Source organism: Saimiri boliviensis, chromosome 7 (genome assembly GCF_048565385.1).
Source record: "Saimiri boliviensis isolate mSaiBol1 chromosome 7, mSaiBol1.pri, whole genome shotgun sequence".
NCBI lineage: Eukaryota > Metazoa > Chordata > Mammalia > Primates > Cebidae > Saimiri > Saimiri boliviensis.
Window position 1 is genome coordinate 94,828,076 of NC_133455.1, and position 16,968 is coordinate 94,845,043.

Consider the following 16,968-nt stretch of genomic DNA (forward strand, 5'->3'; position numbering starts at 1 on the left):
TCACTGAGGTTTACTTTGAATTTAATGTTTGATGTTATATTGATGCTTTTTAAATTTTGGACCATCAAACCTAAAGTTTTACCTAGATTTTTCCAAATCTAGGCATATCAAAAAATACTGAATGCTTGCATTTATTTTTTTCTCATTTGCTTTCATAATTATGTTACATTGCTTGATATGATGGTGATTTTTTGGGGGGGGGTCTGATGTCAAGGAAGGGATGCTTTTTTATCCACATAATAAGCAAGACCATTATTAGATGCCACCTAACAAAAATATTGTCTGACCCTGAAAGCAAATACAGTCAACTCACTTATCTGTGGGTGCATATTTTTTCATTTATGTTACCCACCTTGCCAATTAAAAACAGAGAAATCTTATACTTAATTAAATAGTTCTTCTGCTTCTCAAAAACATGATTTAATTTGCACTGATTTACTCACAAATGATTTGGTGTAGTAGTTTATTATCCTTACTAAGCAATTCTATAGAATTTTACATTCATAATCAGTATCTTGTTTTTACTCTTAAAGACCACAACATAAAGTGAATATTAACAAATTTATAATTACAAACTCAATATCAATAATCATTATAGTTAAAACAACTATAAATAGTACAATATTTATACAAATATTGTATTATATAAATAAATAAAACAACTATTAATTTAGCTCATCGCTCTGTTGGTCAGAAATTTGGACAGGCTGAACTGTGTGATTTTCTGCTGGTCTCAGTTATACCTACAAGTTCAGCTAAGCAAGTTTGCATGTCAAAACAAAGGAGTTTGACCTGCTATTGCCTGGGCTTGTTAGGATGTCTGGACTATTAAGTGTCCACCTTGCTAGCCTGGAAATTTTAACATGGTGGCCTTGTCAGGGGTCCCAAGAGGATTAAGAAAGAGCAAACCACAATATGCAAGTAGTTTTCAAGTTGCTGCTTGTTTTATGTTTGCCACTGTTTCACTGGACAAAGTAAATCACATAGCCGAGTCCAGTCACCATAGAAGGGTACCACCAAAGAGCTTGGATGAAGAGGTAAAAATTCGTAGTTGCTTTTTAAGTGAGTGATAGATAGATTTTGGGGAAACTGATTCATGGATTCCTACTTTGCTGTCTTTTTTAAGTATTCATTTATTGTAATTAGAATTGATATTAGATACCAGATGGCAGCTTAGACAGCAGGCATTTCTGCTCTCTTTTGCTGCCACATTGTAAGAACTGGACATTTTGCTCACCTTCAAGATGTTATATACTTTATAATATGTGAACTTACTCATTCTCAACTTTTACTTATTAGTTCATGTACTTTTTTTTTTTTTTTTTTGGTTTATCAGTTGAGAACTCTGATATTTTTAGGCATTGGCCTCAGATGGTGCTATATATCATTAAATTATGTGATTCAAAGTCCTGCAAGAATAAAAGAATAATCTCAGCCATAAGTCTTGAACTTTGTTATAAAAGAGTAGATTGCAACTGTCACCAGAACCTTAAATTTTCCTCTCAGGGCATTTAAAATGATTAATATGCCATCCTTCTTAGTAAATAGTTGGTTTTATATATACACGTAAGAATCCAAAATAGTCCCTGTGTGGGTCTACCTTTATTTAAATGATTTTTTTGTGTTCTAAATATTGTGGAGTCTCCTATTTGGACTTACTGTTAGAATTCTGAAGTCCTACTTTGGGGGGAAAATTATTCATCCCAGAGCCATAGACAATCTGTTTCTTTTTCTGTGGTTTCTTTCCTTCGCACTTCACTTTTCTGAGTTCATCTTATGCCATCTTTCAGTCCTCCCAATGTCAAAGGTCCTCAGGAAAGGGCGTGGTGAAATGGACTCTGGAGTTAGACAGAGGCCCAAGAGCCTGAAAAGCCTTAAGTAAGTGTGTGATCTTTCTGCCTTTTTCATCCACGTGTCACTAACTCAGTCCCATGTTACAGCGACAACCTGTTACTTCTAAGTAACAGAAAAATAACCCCAACTTAAATACAAACAAAATAAAACGAAAAGGAATTTATTGGGGAATCAGAGACACGGCTATAAAATTCTAAGCCCTTCCTAAAGCCATAGGGTTAGAACTGGCCCTCAGAATGTTTTTCCTTGTCTTTATTTCTCTTTGCCTGTTGGCTTTTTCTCTCCTACTATAGGCAGATTTTTCCATCCAGTCAGGAATAATGACCAGCAGGATCTCTATGCTCACATTATATCAGCTTAGCAATCACTGAAGAAAGAAGGATTAGGACTGAGTTTCTTTCTTTCATTACCTTTTATTACTCTGGTTTCAGAGCCAAAAATGCCTTTGTTATCATTAAATGCAAGTAAAATACTACTGAATTTTACTACATGGCAGATACTCTTCTATGAGGTTTCCATGATTAAGTAATTTAATCCTCACAGCGACTATTACAGATGATCATGTAAAGTTGCTATAATTCCATATTATACCTGTTTTACAGATGAAGATATTGAAGAACTAAATAATGAAATAACTTTTCCAATCACACAGCTAGTAAATGGCAGAACCAGGATTCAATATAAGGAAATCTACCCCGGGGTGATGCACTTGTGAACCTGCCATGGTGTGGTGGTTTCCTAGGTTTCTACACAGGCCCCTCACAGGAAATGGCAATTCATGTTCTAAAACAGTTTTATACAACTAAAAACTAATCCTCTTTGAAAAGACAGTAAATTTGAAATACATTTATAGGTACATTTTTTGACAGTGTGCAATTCAGGACTCAGAGTTGGAAAACAACCTCAGGTTTATTTGGATAGACAAAAAAATTAAAGGACTAAATGTAATTTTGGCGAGAGTAAATGATCATGTAAAGCAAAGACCTGTCCAAAAAATGTTATATTGGATTAATTCCACCTTCATTATGATTAGCCATGTTTGAGCTTTCTATTATTTCTTGTTCTTTATGTGGATATTAGTTATGTACTTTATAAAGAATATTTACTGTAATTTTTAAAAGAAATACTACAACTTCTTTGTACTATTGGATGTAAACAAAACACTTGTATGCAGTGAAATGCCTTATAGTAATTTATAAATTAAAGTTTCCAACTGTAGGACAATTTGAATTGTGGAGCAACAGGATTTGGTATCTTTTGAAATCTGGTGTAGAATAAGCTACATTTTAATAAACGATTTTGTTTTCCTATCAACTCCCAATTATTTTTGATTCTTTGTCAACTGACGCTCAACTTCTTAATTTTATTTGAGCTGCAAAGAACATACAAGTTTCTTGTTCTGAAAGCTCTTGTTATCTGTGAAGAGGCTGGAAAAAGGCTATGCAGGTTAACAACTGTCTGTCTCACTTCTGGGGCTATTTCTTCAAGTCCAGGATCAATTCCCTTTTTTCTGACTACTGCCCTTCACAAAAAGGAAAATAAAAGTCTTTTTGAAACTAGTCATCACTCTTAAAACATGATAAACAAAGACAAGGAAGAAAATTAACCATTCTGAGGTGAGTTTTTAGTTGAACACATTACTTTTCTCTAATCTCCAGAGACTTTATCATCCAATTTTATATAGAGTTGGTGGTTGGAAGTGCCATATGGGTTCACATTCAGATGAAAACATATTTTGGAAGCAAAAATAATCACATGTATAGGTTTGTGCAAATCAAAGTAAATATACCAAACGACATGTTTTCAGGAGTGAATCTAGAAGTTCTTACAGTACAGACATTTTCCCTGTGTTTTTCGTATCAGTAAATATCAACAATCAATGATCACTATCAATTAATATTGATCACTTGCTATAGTCTCTGAACTATAATATTGGCCATGCCCTAGGAAAAGAGGATAAACTGACGGTTATTGAATGGCATCTGTGAGCTAGAAATTATTATTCATTCAGCACATTCACTTTTCAAGGCTGGGGATGAAGCAGTGAACTAGGTAAACAAGGTTCCTGGTTTCAGATAGGTTACATTCTAGTAAAAGAGACAGATCATAATCAAGGAAACAACATTCAGTCATATGTCACTTAACAACAGGGATACATTCTGAGAAATGCATTGTTAGGTGATTTCATCTTTTTCTGAACATCATAGTGTACTTACATAAACCTAGAGAGTATATCCTACCTATATACCTACATGGTATAGCCTATGGCTCCTAGGCTACAAACCCTACAGCATGTTACTGTACCAAATATTGTAGGCAACTATAACACAATGGTAAATATTTATGTATTTAAACATAGAAAAGGTACAGTAAAAATACTGTATTATAATCTTATGGGACCACTGTCATACATGCAGCCCACTGATGACTCCATTGTCATTATATGGCACCTGACTGTAATTTCAGGTAACAGTAAGTGCTATGAAGAAAATGTTAAAAGGTTGATGTGATAGAAGTCAAGAGGGGGACCCTGAGAGACAGGTACATGTATCTTTTAGGAGGAAATATCTGTGTCAAAACCTGAAGGAAACAGCTGTTTGACCAAAGATCATCATGGAGGACAGGAGGCAGGACTGCATTGCAGCTCAGACTTGGATAGACAATAGATGGAGCAGTGTGCAGAGGTTCCTATTATGAATTTTAGCTCTGGAATAACTGCAAGAACAAACCAGGAATCCCAAGAGGACTCCCAGACCCTCTAAAGGAAGCAGACTGCTCCTGCAGGACCTGGGAGACACCCCAAATACTGTGAGTGCCCAAACTGCAGAAGTGGAAAAGGGAGATCCTCCACTCCCAAACATACACCCCCATTGGAGAAACTGAAGTTCTAGTTTGCAGGAGATGTTTCTGACCTTACCTGGAGCTAAGTCAATTTAGAGAGCTGAGCAAAATACAGGGATAGAGGAAGCAGCAAGAAAGGCTCTGGGAGCTCTCTGGGTCCCCAAGCAGGCCATTCTTGCCTGGCACCCTAGGGTTTCTTCAGAGTGGCAGCCAGAGGTGCAGGGAAAATGCTACAGGGAGAAGGAAGCCTCCAGCTGAACTTTGTAACAATTTAAACCAGGTGAGAAGCCTCCTAGTTAGAACTCCAAGGAGGGCACAAATCTGGCATACAGATTCCACAGGCAGGGGAAGAATCAAAGCTCTTTTCTTTCACAGTTGGGAGGTGGGTAGCCTGGGGTAAGTTCTCAAGCCCTGCTTGCCCACTGCCTGGAAACAGTCTCTGTACTGCTAGGTGGAGGCACAGTGGGAGTGAAACCAGCCCTTCCAATTGCAAGGGAGCTGGGTGAGGCCTGTGACTGCCAACTTTCCCCCACTTCCCTGACAACCTGCATGACTCAACAGAGGAAGCCATAATCCTCCTAGGTACACAACTGCATTGACCTGAGAACCTCACCCTCATCCCCTACAGCAGCCACAGCAAGACCTGCCCAAGGGGAGTCTGAGCTCAGACATGCCTAGCCCAGTCCCTACCTGATGGGCCTTCCCTACCCTTCATATTGGCTGAAGATAAAAAGCATATACTCTTGGGAGTTCTAGGGACCCACCCACCACTGGTTCTTCTCCATACTACCACAGTTGATGCTTTCTGGAAGGTGCTACCTTCTATCAGGAGGCCAATTAACACAAAAATAAATCATTAATCCACCAACGCTAAGAACCCTTATGAAGTCCATTTCACACCCCTGCCACTTGCACCAAAACAGGTGCTGGTATTAACGGGTGACAGAGCCATAGATGGATGGTTCATATGACAGGACTTTGTGCAGACAACCCCTAATACCAACCCGGATCCTTGTAGACTTGCTGGGTGGCTAGATCCAGAAAAGAGATAACAATCACTGTAGTCTGGCTTTCAGGAAGCCACATCTATTGGAAAAGGGGGAGACCACTACATCAAGGAAAAGCTCTGGGACAAAAGAATCTGAACAGCCTTCAGCTCTAGGCCTTCCCTCCAACAGAGCCTACCCAAATGAGGGAACCAGAAAACCAGCTCTGGTAATGTGACAAAACAAGGCTCTTTACCACCCCCAGAAAATCACACTAGCTCACCAGCAATGGATCAAACCAAGAAGAAATCCCTGAAATACCTAAAAAGAATTCAGGAGGTTAGTTATGAAGCTAATCAGGGAGGCACCAGAGAAAGGCAAAGCCTAATGCAAGGAAATACAAAAAACAGAAGAATTGAAGAGAAAAATATTATTTTCAAAATTGAAGGAAATAGCATAAAATAAAAATCAAAACTTCAGGAAATATTGGACACACTTATATAAACACAAAATGATCTGGAAACTCTCAGGAATGGAAATGAAGTAGAAGAAAGAAATTCAGAGCTCAAATACAAGGTCTTCAAATTAACCCAATCAAACAAATACAAAGAAAAAATGATAAGAAAACATGAACGAAGCCTCCAAGAAGTCTGGGATTATGTTAAATGACCAGACCTAAGAATAATTCGTGTTCCTGAGCAAGAAGAGAAATCTAAAAGTTTGGAAAACATATTTAGGGTAGTAATTGAGGAAAACTTCCCCAGCCTTCCTAGAGACCTACACACACAAATACAAGAAGCACAAAGAAGACCTGGAAGATTCATCATGAAAAGATCTTTGCCTAGGCATATTGTCATCAGGTTATCTAAAGTTAAGATGAAGGAAAGAATCTTAAGAGTTGCAAGACAGAAGCACTAGGTAACCTATAAAAGAAAACCTATCAGATTAACAGCAGATTTTTCAGCAGAAACACTACAAGCTAGAAGAGATTGGGGCTCTATCTTCAGCCTTCTCAAACAAAACAATTATCACCCAGGAAATTTGTATCCAGCAAAACTTAGCATCATACATGAAGGCAAGTTTCAGTCATTTCCAGACAAACAAATGCTTAGAAAATTCACCACTACCAAGCCACCACTACAAGAACTGTGAAAAGGAGTTCTAAATCTTGAAACAAATCATGAAAACTATCAAAACAGAATCTCTTGAAAGCATTGATCACACAGAACCCATAAAACAAAAATACAAGTTAAAAAGCAAAAAACAAACAAAAAAACCCAAATTACACAGGCAACAAATAGCATGATGAATGGAATAACCAAGAGCAGAGCAGAACTAAATGAAACTGAAACATAAAAAAAAAAGATAAATGAAACGAAAAGATAGTTCTTTGAAAAGATAAATAAAATTGATAGACCATTAGCATATGCCTACAGATGGGTAGAATCAATATTGTGAAAATGGCCATACTGCCAGAAGTGGTCTACAAATTGAACTCAATCCCCACCAAAATGCCATCATTATTCTTCTTCACAGAATTAGAAGAAAAATATTCTAAAATTCATATGGAACCAAGAAGATTCCACATAGCCAAAGCAAGACTAAGCAAAAAGAGCAAAAATGGAGGTGGCACACTGCCTGATTTCAAACTATACTATAAGGCTATAGACACCAAAACAGCATAGTACTGGTACAAAAATAGGCACATAAACCAATGGAACAGAATAGCAAACCCAGATATAAACCCCAGTACAGCCAACTGATCTTTGACAAACCAAACCAAATAATTAAATGGGGAAAGGACACCCTTTTCAACAAATGGTGCTGGGATAATTGGCTAGCCACATTTAGATGAATGAAACTGGTCCCTCATCTCTCACCTATGCAAAAAGCAACTTAAGGTCAATTAAGGGCTTAAATCAAAGACCTGAAACTATAAAAATTCTAGAAGATAACATTGGAAAAATCCTTCTGGACACTAGCTTAGACAAGGATTTCATAAGCTAGAACCCCAAAGCACATGCAATAAAAACAAAGACAAATAGCTGGGACTTAACTAAACTAAAGAGCCTTTTGCCAGCAAAAGAAACAGTCAGCAGAGTAAACAGACAAGCCACAGAGTGGGATAAAATCTTCACAATCTATACATCTGACAAAGCACTATTTGTTTGAGTTCTATTTGTTTGAGTTAATTGTATATCAGTAATTTACAATGAACTCAAACAAATCAGTAAGAAAAACACAAATAATCCCATTAAAAAGTAGGCTAAAGACATGAACAGACAATTTTCAAAAGAAGATATACTAATGGCCAACAAACATATGAAAAACTGCTCCACATCACTAATGATCAGAGAAATGCAAATCAAAACCACATTTCAATACCTTCTGACTCCTGCAAGAATGGACACAATCAAAAAATCAAAAAACAGACTGTTGGTGTGGATGGGGTGATCAGGGAACACTTCTGTGCTGCTGGCTAGAATGTAAACTAGTATAGCCACTATGGAAAGCAGTGTGGAGATTCCTTAAAGAACTAAAATTAGAATTACCATTTGATTCAGCAATCACACTACTGTTAACCCAGAGAACATGAAATCATTATACAAAAAAGATACTTTCACATGCATGTTTATAGCAGTACAATTTGCAATTGCGAAATCATGGAACCAACCCAAATGCCCATCAATCAACAAATAGATAAATACAACAGTTATATATATATATATATATATATATATATATATGCACAACCGTTTCTTCATCTACTTGTTGATTGATAAGTATCTACTTGTTGATTGATAAGTAGATAAAAAATCTACTTATCAATCTAATTGTTGATTGATAAGTAGATTCGCTAGGTGAGATTGGAGACTATTATTCTAAGTGAAGTAACTCAGGGGAAAACCAAACATATGTTCTCACTGATATGTTGGAGCTAAGCTACGAGAACGCAAAGGCATAAGAATGATACAATGGACTTTGGAGACTTGAGGGGAAGGTGGGGGGGGCAAGGAATGAAAGACCACAAATAGGATGCAGCGTATACTGCTTGGGATGATGGGTGCACTAAAATCTCACAAATCACCACTAAAGAACTTACTCATGTAACCAAATACCACCTGTATCCCAATAACCTACGGAACAATTTTAAAAAGAACGAAACAGCTAAACAATGTGTTGAGAAAAGAATATTTCAGTAAGAGAGATCTTAAATGCAAAAACCATGAGATCTGTACAGACATTGCCTCCTTTAATCCTTACTATGTTTCTGTAAGGCAGGTAGTGTTTGGCTAATTTTTTTTTTTTTTTTTTTTTTTTTTTTTTGGAATGGAGCCTCACACTAACTTGGGCTGAAGTGCAATGGCAAATCTCAGCTCACTGCAACCTCCGCCTCCTAGGTTTAAGTGATTCTCCTGCTTCAGCCTCCTGTGTAGCTGGAATTACAGGTGCCTACCACCATGCCTGGCAAATTTTTTGTATTTGTAGTGGAGGTGGGGTTTCCCTGTATTGGCCAGGCTGGTCTCGAAAGCCTGAACTTGTGATCCACCTGCCTCAGCCTCCCAAAGTACTGAGATTACAGGCGTGAGCCACCATGCCTGGCCTGTTAGGCTAATTTTATAGATGGCAAAATGGAACCACAGAACTAACACACATAAGATCACTTTGTCAGCTAGCAAACAGGATGCCGTGATATGAGCTCAGGAGTCTCTGACTACCACTTGCCTTCTTTTTCTGCCACCGCATGCTGCTTCATGGGATGTAAAACACAACTTAAATGCAGATAACTGCAAGGAATTCCAGAGGAAGAGAGGTTCCTATCCCAAATATAAGTAAATCTCCTAGATGGTCCTAGTTCTTTGTTTTCTTTCTACTAATAAATATGCAAGAAAGTCTTTTACATGTATCTATTTGTTTATTAATTCATTCAACAGATATTTTTGAGTGTCTACAGTTTAACCATACTATTTGCATTTAAGGTTCAGAATGCAGCCATGGTAAATAGTATGAACTGTTTTCTTTCAAGGAATTGAGAGTGGTTTTGTTTTTAGTATATCGTCTGGAAATCCTAGCAGTATAATCTGCTTTGCCAAAAGTTACATGGAAGGACATAAAACTATTAAAGTTTTAAAGTCTTCCTGTCAGGTGGCTGGAAATTATCTGTAACATTTACTATCTGACTCTAGAAAGAAACGTAACCGACCATCTTTTAAATTCTCTTTTCAGTGTTTTAGGAAACATAAAGTTGGATCTTTCATTCATTTGCAAAATAAAACAATATTATACACGGCTTTGATTTATAAGGCATTGAATTGTTTTATTAGTGAGACTGTCTTTGAACTCTGAGAAATGCAAGGGAAAGAATTAAAGATCTTCAATTCAGCCTTTCCTAGATCTACTATTTTCATTTTACTAGGTCTACCGTTTCCATTAACTATGTCAATGCTTTTATGAAAGGGAATCTATGGTTGCTTATGTCAAAGCCTGTTCTTAGTGCTCAGTCATAATTGTTCTCATACCTAGAATCTAATGAGGTAGCATCAGTAATCTGTACACACTAAGTACCTCATATTGCTCAGTGGAAAAAGAAATGCTGTTATATATTACTCTAAGTTTTTCATAGTCTTTATAATGTTTTATATCTAAATGTATTACTATGTAGTTTCACTAATCAGTAAGAGCTAGATCTCCTAGGCCTTATAAGAACGTTGGCTTTTACTCAAAGGGAATGAAAAACAATTGGGGGATTTTGAGTAGGAATGCCATCTTCTGGTCTGTGTTTTTAACAGAACGAGTCTGGCTGCTATTATGAGTGCAGACCAAAGAGTGGATGGATAAAAACAAGGAGAAGAGATAGGAAGCAGAGCAATAATTAGGGTGGCAGATAATAGTGCCTTTGTACGGGGTAATAAAAGATGCTAAAGCCTAGAATATAGGCATGAAGCTGTTATGAGCTTGGCATTTTTGCTGCATCCCCAAGGTGTGGAATCATTTCTGTTATATAGCAGGGGCTCAGTAATGCTGGCTGCATGCATGAATGGATGGACGGATTGACAGTTTTTCACACTTCTGTTTTCCCCCCATCTGTTTATTACTTAAGTTTTAAAATCTAAGCTATTTTCCTCATCCTCACAGTTTTTAAACAAAAAAAAAGTGAAACAAAAGCAAAACAGTCAAGTTTCTTCTAAATTTAATTGAACTCAACAAGTCTTTTTTAAAGCACTTTTATGTGGTTTCTTTGGGTTATTAAGGACATCAAATGCCAGCAGAATGTTCTAAGACATTGAGATGAGATTGTTGCTTAGGGTCACAGTTATGCCACAGCACCACAATTTACTTTAAAATTAAAATTGCTACATAGTTTTAATTTCCTCCTCAGAAGGGCAATAACCTTTCAATGAATCGGACTTGGCTTTTTCTGCTTACTATAAATGGAACCATGTGACCATTACATTACAAAATGCACAAATGGCAGGCTATATTAGAAAAGTTTGGGAACACGGAGCACAAAAATATATTTGGCATGCAACATTTTGTGTGATAAAGCAGAGAAATAAGAAGACATGCAAACAATTGTGTTGATATACATAAAGAAACACTGAATAGATACAGAAGCAACTAAAAAAGCTGACTGCAAAAGGCAGCACATAAATTGGATAGACAGGGCCAACTTTGTAATAGAAGATTTTTTATATATTTTGATGATCATGTAAATTATTACCTATTTAATGAGTGCATAAATAAAAATGGCATCTTTTAAAAAGCTGTGGGGGACAAGGAGGCAGGGACAGCAGGGAAGAAGAGCCTAGGGAAACTTGAAGTGAAACAAGAGTTCATTTTGTCACTTTTCCAGCCTTCATCAACTGCATTTGGAGCTGAGAATTCTCAGATGAAGTGTATATATGTAAACATTAGTAAATAATAACTAATCACATTTTGTTCATCTTTTTTCTTAAGGAATAAAGAAACCTAAGTTCATGAGAATGCTGATTCTTCTTTTATTTGTATTTATTTATTTATTTTTGAAAGGGCGTTTTGCTCTTGTTGCCCAGGCTGGAGTGCAATGGTGTGATCTCAGTTCACCGCAGCCTCTGCTTCCTGGGTTCAAGCAATTCTCCTGTCTCAGCGTCCCGAGTAGCTGGGATTACAAGCATGCACTACCATGCCCAACTAATTTTATAATATTACAAAATTAATAGAGATGGGATTTCTCCATGTTGGTCAGGCTGGTCTCGAACTCTCAACCTCAGGTGATCTGTCTGCCTTGGCCTCCCAAAGTGCTGGGATTACAGGTGTGAGCCGCCACTCCTGGCCAAGAGTGCTGATACTTTAAAGGGCTGGAAAGGCCAGTTGAAAAAGGCCAAGCTGTAGAGACGCCTGGGAGTTCTTTGATCTTTTTGGAAGCTTAAAGAAGTAAAATTCTGCTATGGAAATTGTCCTATTATATTTCTGCTTTCAAGAAGGGGCTACGAGATTATGAGGTTTTGCAACACTTGTCTCCTAGTCCTGTGTACATTACTATGAAGACTCCCAGACAGCAAGGCCATCACTAGCACTGTTCCTCTTAGCAGTTATTTGAGTGTGAAGTTCCTCACCCCTGCAAGGCTCAGCCTGAAGCAGCATGCCTACATGCTCCACTTGCAGAATCTCCCCACTTGTCAGTATCAGATGTGAAATATGCCCCTGCTGTCTTTAGGTAAGAAACTTCACCAATCACAGTAACACCTTGCTCTTGTGTAAAGTTTTATATTTTTCAAAATGTTTTCACCTGTTATTTCTTCTTATATATTCAGAGAAACTGAAAGATGGAAAAGATCTCAGATGCTGTGACCCCCATGTAACAGATGGAGAAATTGAATCCAAGAGATGAAGTGACCACTTTGCCTAAAATCAAATAGCCATGTAGCAGCAGAGCTAAAAGAAATATTCAGGAGTATAATCAACATTTGGTACTTATGTAAGTATGATATAAAATAACTTATGTCTACATTTAATAATTTCTTATTTTAGTCGACGCTTTCAAACATTGCCAGAAAAACATTTTTTTTTTTTTTTGCCGCAAAGCGGTTAGTTTCATCTTCATGTTCTCTGTCTTAACATACTGAAAAATTAAGCATAAATAGAAATGCTAATTAGAATTGTCTTCCTTGTCAATGCTGTGATTTATATTTGACTTGTTTCCTATCAGATTTTCCACAAGCTAGAATCTTCTGAGCATTTCTCCCTCATATATATTCTCTACCAGTGGGCAGACACTAATAAAGGCTGTCAAAATCCTGGCAAGAAAATGTTTCTTAAAGTTGTAGTTGATACTAGACACTAAGCCAAGTTTCCTATCCCATAGTGAAAGAGGGAAAAGAAAAAAAGCTTTTATGTTTAAATTCAGTTTTAGTAAATGGGAAAGCATTATATCCAGGTCAAGGTCTAATCCAATAAGATATGAATCAATTGAGATTTTGCATCTTAGAATTCAGAGCCTGGAATGCTTAATATTTAGAGACATGCTAAAATGTTAAAAGCATTCCACAGCGTTAGAATGATATCACTGCAAAGGTGAGTATTTTCAAAGGATTCTAATTCCATTCTGACAGCCCTCCTTACGTGACATTCATAGGTTCCACAGTTACTAAAGGGCTGAGATGGTACCACAGCACTAACACGTATATCCTCTGGCTAATAAAAGGAGAATGATGCAAAGTGTTACTTGGGAACATTTGGGACTTCCTCTTGGTTGATGAAAAAACATACTGTTTTCCTCCCTCACTGATAATCTCATTCCATGTTGCCAATATTATAGCAACTTTGTGTATGATTTCTTACTTGAAAAAGCTATGGTAGAAGTGAGAGACTTTTTTTCCTGGCTCACTCTTAAATATACCCTCAATATCTCTCTTTTCATTTTCTAAGTTCGGGAGGAAATTATGACTCTAGCTTCCAACTACCTTCACTGTATTCAGTAAAACTTTTCTTCTACATAAAAAATTGTGTAAGTTAACTGGAATTCGAAATGCTTTTTAAAAAAAATGAAAATAGAATCTTAAATAACTTCAGAATGATTAAATTTTATCATTAAGAATCCTAACTATAAAATAATTGTGATCAATTAACCTTTTTTTATTAAACTTCAAATAATTATAGACATTGGTTTGTAATTTTGCATGGCTCAAAGAAAATGTTTCTAAATAAGATAGAATATTTCAAATTTCTGTTTCATTTTCTGCAAGACACCTATTCTTAGTTTGGGAAAACCAGAAATTTTCTGTAAAATTATAGAGAAACTTTTTAAGTGTCCAGCACCTCCAAATTTTAGCATAGACATGTGCACAGAAAGTATCATCAGTGAGTTATACCCATGAAAATGTTTCGTGCTAACTAAATTTTAAATTGCAGAGAGTAGAACTCTACATCTGAACTTTTTCACTGCTTAAAGAGATTGAGAAGGACTCAATGTTGCCACATGCGCCAACCACACAAGCAAACACTCCTGCAACAGATATCTACAGGCCTTTCACAAAAAACTAATGTAAAATGGATCAGTCTGCTACAGTTTGAATGCTTTTGTCAAAATTTATATCGGAACTTAATTCCTAATGTAACAGTAGAAAGTAGTGTGGCCTTGAAAGAGGTAATTGAGTCATGAAGTCTCTGCCCTCATAAATGGCATAATGTGCCCTTTAAAAAGGCCCTGACAGAGAGTTTGCTCCTTTCATGCCCTGCCATTCATGCCAGCCATTGAGGACACAGCATTTCACCCCTCCACAGGATGCAGCAAAAAGATACCTTTTTGGAAGCCAAGATGAGCCTTTACCAGACATCAATCCTGCTGGTGCCTTGATTGCCTTGGACTTCACCTCCAGAACTGTGAAAAATAAATTTGTCTTCTTTGTAAACTACCCTGTCTCAAGTATTTTGCTATAGCAGTGCAAATGGACTAAGACAGAGACCTAAATTTAAAATGCCAAAATAAATTTTCTGGATGATGAAACATGGGAGAAAATCTAATTGACCTTGGGTTTGTTATGAGTTTTTTAGATAATTTTAATACAGTTTATTAGTTTTTTATTTCATGATCTAAAAAACTAATAAACTGTATTAAAATTAAAAATTTCTGCTCTGCAAAAGGCACTGTTAAAACAATAACACAATTCATAGACTGGGAGAAAAATATATACAACACACATATATGATAAAGGACTTATATCCAAAGTATACCAGAAAAAAAAATCTTTTAAAACTCAGCAACAAGAAAAAAACCCCAATTAAAAATTGAGCAAAAGTTCCGAACAAACATGTCATGATATGCAGACAGGAAGTAAGCATACAAATAGATATTCAACATCCAGTGTCAGTAGGACAGTGCAAATTAAAACAATGAGATACCAGTATATACCTATTAGACTGTTTCACATGCAAAGAAACCTGACAATACCAAATGATGGTAAGTATACAGAGCAACTCAAACTCTCATGAATTGCTGATGGGAATAAAAAATGGTGGAGCCATTTTGGAAGACTGGTGGTTTCTTGCAAAGCTAAACATAGTCTTGCCGAGTAATATAGCAACTGCACTCCTAGATATTTACCCAAGTGCTTTGAAAACTTATGTTCATATAAAACCTACATACAAATGTTTGTAGCAGCTTTATTCATAATGGCCTCAAACTGAAAACAACCAAGATGTCCTTTCATAGGTAGACAAATTCAAGGACGTTCATATAATATAATGCTATTCAGCAATAAAAAAGTATTGACCTATCAAACTATAAACTGATACAAATGCATCTTAAATGCATGCTGCCAAATGAAGAAAAGCCAGTCTGAAAAGGCTATATGCTATATGTTGCCAATTATGTTACATTTTGAAAAAGGCAAAATTTGGACTTGGAAAATCAATCAGTCATTGCCAAGGGTTTGGAAGAAGGAGAGTTGAATAGTGAAACATAGGGATTGTTTTGAGGGTGTTGAAAACGATTCTGTATGATACTGTAATGGTGACTACCTAACACTATACATTTGTCAAAACCCATAGAATTTTACATTACAAAGAGTTAACCCTATTGTATGAAAATGTTTAAAAGTCATTTAAGTGGTCAAGAAATCTTAGAATGGAACTGTAGAATGCAACAAAGGAATCTAACTGTGATACTACAGTGGGGGTAAACAGTTAATTTGAAAATGAACATGGTCTGTAAGACTAAAGACAAAACATAAGCATTATATTCTAGTAGATAAGGTTATTTCTCACAGAGTTATAGGTTAACAATTCTGAAACGATTAAATATGTATACTGGAATTGAGAAAGTAAGTAAATACACGGGATGTATTTACTTAATTGGGAGCAATGTTTCTCACTCTTGGTATGGAAGGTTGCAAATAAGCAAAGAAAGGGAGCTAGAATAATACATGTCATAAAGAATTAGACTTGGAAAATATATTGAAGATATCAATATGAACTCATGCTTAGCTTAATGTAAACACATGTGACATATAAAGTGTAACTTGCATAAATAGACTAGTATGCACAAATTTTATTTCAAGCTGAGATAGCCTGGAAGCAATGATGCTGCAGAAGCTACAGTCATGCCTGATGCCCAGATCTTGATTTCTAATGCCATTCTCCAATAAGGAAACAAAGACTCATTAGGGAAATGGCTGATCTTAAGACTAGGATGAAAAATATACAAAATGTCCTTGGAGCATCTACTAGTGCCAAAAAGTAAGAAAATAGTAAAAGAAAAAAATCTCACAGTGATGGACATTGTGCCTCTGTGTCAGAGTCATAGGAGCCAACAGAAAGAGTTCCCAGTTACCAAAGCTAGAATCACTGGAACAACAAAATAAAGTAATATTAAAGTACAAACGTAAGTGTAATGTAAATATCCATGAGTCCATAATGTCATAAATGACTGAATATATACATACATGGAGAAGAATAGATAAATCTCATGTCCAAAAGAATTCCAAACAATTTATATAGGTATCTACCCTCAAGGAAGTGAATGATAACTCTCAATCTCTTAACTGTGGGCTGAACAATATTAGCTCCTTTTAAAAAAAGGAGGTGGGGGGAAGCTAGAATAAACTTACAGTGGAGAAACCTGACAAACACTAGCTCAGCTAAGTGATCAAGGTAATCACCAACAGTGATTCATTATGTTGATGATAGGTATTCTTTTTTTTTTTTTTTTTTAAAGATGGGGTTTCACCATGATGGCCAGACTGGTCTAAACTTCTGACCTCAGGTGATCCACCCACCTTAGCCTCCCAAAGTGCTAGGATTACAGGCT

The 16,968-nt window shown here is 36.4% G+C and overlaps 1 protein-coding gene across 1 annotated transcript in view; it reads left to right on the forward strand.

Annotated features, from left to right (window-relative positions):
• The window catches only part of LOC101043301 (ALG10 alpha-1,2-glucosyltransferase), a 33,407-nt gene extending 18,835 nt beyond the window's left edge, over positions 1-14,572 (forward strand). The window contains exons 3-4 of the transcript XR_012518529.1: positions 12,476-12,639; positions 14,073-14,572. The gene's annotated coding sequence lies outside the window, so the exon portion shown is untranslated. The remainder of the gene's footprint in view (positions 1-12,475; positions 12,640-14,072) is intronic.
• The last annotated feature ends 2,396 nt before the right edge of the window (positions 14,573-16,968 follow it).